The sequence below is a fragment of the Hemibagrus wyckioides genome, linkage group LG04, assembly GCF_019097595.1.
Source record: "Hemibagrus wyckioides isolate EC202008001 linkage group LG04, SWU_Hwy_1.0, whole genome shotgun sequence".
Lineage (NCBI taxonomy): Eukaryota > Metazoa > Chordata > Actinopteri > Siluriformes > Bagridae > Hemibagrus > Hemibagrus wyckioides.
In genome coordinates, this window is record NC_080713.1 from 26,324,631 (window position 1) to 26,329,504 (window position 4,874).

The window sequence follows — 4,874 nt, forward strand, 5'->3', positions numbered from 1 at the left end:
ATATATATACACTACCAGTCAAAAGTTTGGACACACCTTCTAATTCCATGGTCTTTCCTGATGTTTATTTCTTTCTACATTGTAAAACAATGCTGAAGGCGGCCGAAATCCACAATAATGTCCTTTGAACAGTTGATATTGAGATATGTCTGCTACTGATGCTCTGTAAAGCCTTCATAACGCCTCTAATCTGAGGTGCTGTTAATTGGTGATTTCTGAGGCTGGTCACTCTAAATGAACTTCTCCTCTGCAGCAGAGGTCAGTTTTGGTCTTGCTTTCCTGGGATGGTCTTCATGTGAGCCAGTTTCATCATGGTGCTTGATGGGTTTTGCAAATGCACTTGACAATACTGTTCTTGCAAGAACTATTCCAGAACACCTGACCTTCGTGTCTTAAAATAACAACTGACTGTTTTTTGTTGTCGTTACATATGGATTACTTAAGTCCATGTGTGTTATTTCATAGTTTTGAAATCTCCAGTATTGTTCTAGAATGTGGAAAATAAATCCCTAAACAAAAAACACTGAATTAAAAGGTGTGTCCAAACTTTTGACTGGTAGTGTATATTAATTGTTATTGTAAGTTTTAAAATATTTTTATTGTAAGTTTATTGTACCTTTTCATTTTTTCAGTGCCATCCGAAGATGATGTTTCACTTGACTTAAACTATTAAATGACTTGTTTAAATAAAAAATGAGTGCATGTGTAATGTGAGCTCATGTAATAAAGGTTACACATACAGATAAAAAACACTCATGCTTACGCATTGATTTTACAAAATAATGTCAAGGACAAGGTGTAAAGACTTTAATATCTGAGATGTCATCTTGCTTCATGTCAGGAGAAGAAGTCCAGAGTAGTATTATTTATTTCATATTAGTCAAAAGATTTCGTAATCCATGAATTATTTGTGAATGGCATGAGATCCTGGTTATTGTCTCTCTTGTGTGAATGTTTGCGTGCTTAGCAGTCGCACGTGCTGTCAGATGAGCTCACACGCACTCCGTCTCCATTAAACCTGTCGTCTCTTATCACGAGTGCCGTGCCATATTTCAAAGTACTCCGTCTCCTTCTCTCTCTCTCTCTCTCTTTCTCTCTCTCTCCAGGTGATTAATCAGTGTGTTTTGCTTCTGGATTAAAAACCCAAAGGCCATAGGAGGTCTTTGAGAAGACATTTTAGCAGGAAATCACAGCAAGTGTAAGCTATTAGTGAAGCTCAGGTGAAGATCAGGTATGGATAAGAAGCAATGGCTGGGAAATAAAACAAACAAAGCAACAGACAAAAACATTACCCGTTAAAACGAATCAGCTTGAATTACGGGAGGTTAAAAAGAGTGCAGATAAAACTATAATTAAAGCAGCTATTTATTCTCTTAATGATCGAGGAAGTAGGAAGGGAGTATTTATTATTTCGATTGAGGACTCTTGGAATATTGGTTTATGTTTTGGACAAAAATGACTACATATTGAAATCTGTTTATTGTTTTTTAGGCTCTGATAAATAATAATTAATAAAATAAAATAAAATAATTACTATTATTATTATTATTAAAATAAAAAACATGGAACTGAAGGAGGGAGTATTTTCTTTTCCCCATGACTGCATTAATCTATATAGAAGTAAAAAAGTGTTTCATCATACAGTCTATAAATAATCAGCCTGTGCCTAGTGTACCTCTAGATTGTTTGTCTCTAGTGTACCTCTTATTTGAGATGACTGGAATCTGCCATGGTCTTCTGCTCCTGTAGCCCTCCTGCCTTGATGTTTGCATAATGAGCTGCTTTTCTGTTCACCGTGGTTGTAAACAGCGTTTATCGGAGTTGCTGTAGCTTTCCTGTCAGCTCAAACCAGGCTGTTTTTTGTTTCGTGCACAATTTCTGAAAAAACACCTTCTGTTCATAATCTAAACATTTTCCTCCCATGATCCTTTGTGATGTGATTATTAAGCGAAGCCCATGCACGATTTTTAACACTGCTACACTGATTAAATAATTACACAAATCACCATGTCTGTAGATGTTCCTAATAAAGAGAACAGGGTGCGTATATTTTTCATGCCCTCCTATTAATTTAATAGTGAAATCCCCAGTAATTACAGCAAAAGACATAATTACACAATGCGGTTGTCTACGGCCCAGCGAAATCTCAGCCACTTTGCATGACAGTTTAATAAAAAAAAATAAAAAAATCCCACATCTGTACACACCTGAGTAATTACAGGTGAGCAACAGGAGTTTGTGGCCTAGTACGCTTCACAGCTGCTGCCCACATCAGGGACTTCCTGCCGCAGATGGCGTGCAGGTAGCTCGTTTTCTCATGCCGCACTTCAAACACCAACCTTCAATCCTTCTTTCTCGCTCTGTGTTCAGGGCGGTGTCACGCCACAGACACACAAACAGACTGACGGAAGCTCTGTATATACGCTGAGAAACCCAGCAAGCGCCCTGCGTATAAAGGATCCACCATTACACAGCTCATTCATTCACTCGCTCGTTCCCATACGCCGAGGCAGTCATGCAATTTCAACACTTTATCTCAACAATGTTTCATCGTTTTGTCCTGCATGACACCCATGCACTTGTCATGCACTCTCCCTCCCTCTCTCTCTCTCTCTCTCTCTCTCTCTCGCTCTCTCTCTCACACACACACACACACACAGCAGCATGTAGCGTGCTGAGGGCTCATGCACCTTCACAGTTGTTTAACTTGCCTTCATCCTCCACGCCCGTGCAGATTAAGCAAATCAGTTCTCCTGTTGTATTTGCACTGCCCTGACCCTGAGTACAGACTACAGACAAGCGCGTGTATGTACACAATCATACGTCACAAATTACATGATTTCAAACAGAAGTTTTTTTATGATAGGCCGTGAGTAATAGCTGCCACCACCCTGTTGCGTGCTGAACCTGAGAGAACTCGCCTACTCAATCAACAACACAATGACCACACGGCCTACACCGAGGCTTTACTTAAGTAAGTAAAGCTCTGTAAAGTGGGTCAGTTTCAGTTTCAAATGCTTTTATGCTCGTTTGCATATTTAAATTCCCGACGAATATTTATACAGATGTCCGTTCTCGGCTGGAGATGTTCGTGCTGACGGATGATGTCATTACATATCATGTTTTTATTAAGCTGAAATTCGGAGAATCTGGCACACATGCTGGCTTACACGCAAAGCTGCCTGGCATGCCACATCACTGGGTGTCACAGGAAGCATCCATGACTAACAGTGTAGACAATTCTTTATAACAGAACAGTTTTGTTTATGTAAGGAAAAAAAAACACGACACGGCATGCTGTTATAGGAAAATGATCAGCGTCATGTAGGCCGGTGAGAAGCAGAATCACTGTTATCACCTGAAAGTTGAATACTTGCCAGTCAGCTGTGAGATTATCGCACAATAATCTTCTACAGCCATTTACCAATAATTTCTTTTTACGAATTAAAGAATGACACATGCTACATTTTAGGCATTTATAGTTGGAACGTCCATGAAGTAAGTTTTGATTTTTCTTCGAAGTTAATAACACATTTTCATGGTACCAAAAGTGCAAAATGTGTCAAGACAGGTCTGTCATAAATATACAGCTTTAAAAATAAACATTAAATAAACATATCCTTGCAGAAATATTCCCCATATCAACATTACTGTCAGCACTGCTGGTAGAAAATAAATCAGTCAACACCTTGTTACTAGGCATGGCCTGTCACAGAGAGAGACCGATTTTTTACTTATTTTTATTTCCTCCTATTTTCTTGCCAATTTCATGAATTCCTGATTCCCGTCCAGTTCTCCCCAGTTCACACAACAGCAACCAGGAAAGCGGGAAAATGCTGGACCCTGGAAATGGCTCTTGAGGGAAATGCTGGACCCTGGACCCTAGAAATGCCTCCTGAAGGAAATGCTGAACCCTGGACCCTAGAAATGCCTCCTGATGGCAAGTACTGGACCCTGGACCCTAGAAATGCCTCCTGAAGGAAATGCTGGACCCTGGACCTAGAAATGCTGGACCCTGGACCCTAGAAATGCCTCCTGATAGCAAGTACTGGACGCTGAACCCTAGAAATGCCTCCTGAAGGAAATGCTGGACCCTGGACCCTAGAAATGCCTCCTGATGGAAATGCCGGACCATGGACCCTAGAAATGCCTCCTGAAGAAGTGCTGGACCCTAGAAATGCCTCCTAAAGGAAACGCTGGACCATGGACCCCTAGAAATGCCTCCTGACGGAAATGCTGGACTATGGACCCTAGAAATGGCTCCTGAAGGAAATGCTGGATGCTGGACCCTAGAAAAGCCTCCTGATGGCAAATGCTGGACCCTGGACCCTAGAAATGCCTCCTGGTGGCAAATGCTGGACCCTGGACCTAGAAAACTGAGTACTTCCTTTAAGACACGTGAAGGTAACCAAGTGGATCTTTTCAACGTACGGCTCATACTGTGCCACATCGACATCCACAACACACTCAAATGGAGCGAACTATTCGGCTTTGTCTATGTACATGAGCTCACAAATGGCCATGATTGCCTAGAGTTGCTGATGGGTTAGAGATGGTGTGCCATCACTCCCATCCATTGCTGGGATCAAAATTTCTTCTATGATGACCTCAAAAAGGTCAAGGAGGTTCAGGAAGAATTGCTCATGGTATTAAACCTCCTCATCCATCCTACATTCTCCTGCTAGGAACAAAGCTGTGGAGGACATCAGGAGGCATTTCAGCAGTGCTTTCTTTGCACTTTAAATTGGCTCATTTTACTGCTACCTCTCTCTTTAGTTTCTAAAGCTATAAAGAAGCTGAATAGTTCATTTATCAATTAAGTATTGAGGAAATTATGAATAAAAAGTGATGCCATATGGGTTTGTATATGCCTC

General features: G+C 40.8%; 1 long non-coding RNA gene across 1 annotated transcript; it reads right to left on the reverse strand.

Moving 5' to 3' along the window:
• Positions 1–862: 862 nt before the first annotated feature.
• LOC131352437 (uncharacterized) lies at positions 863–2,561 on the reverse strand. The gene is made up of 3 exons (XR_009204505.1): positions 2,208–2,561; positions 1,702–1,878; positions 863–1,251 (listed from the first exon to the last, which is right to left on the reverse strand). It is a non-coding gene; the product is annotated as an uncharacterized LOC131352437 (long non-coding RNA).
• Between the last annotated feature and the right edge of the window lie 2,313 nt (positions 2,562–4,874).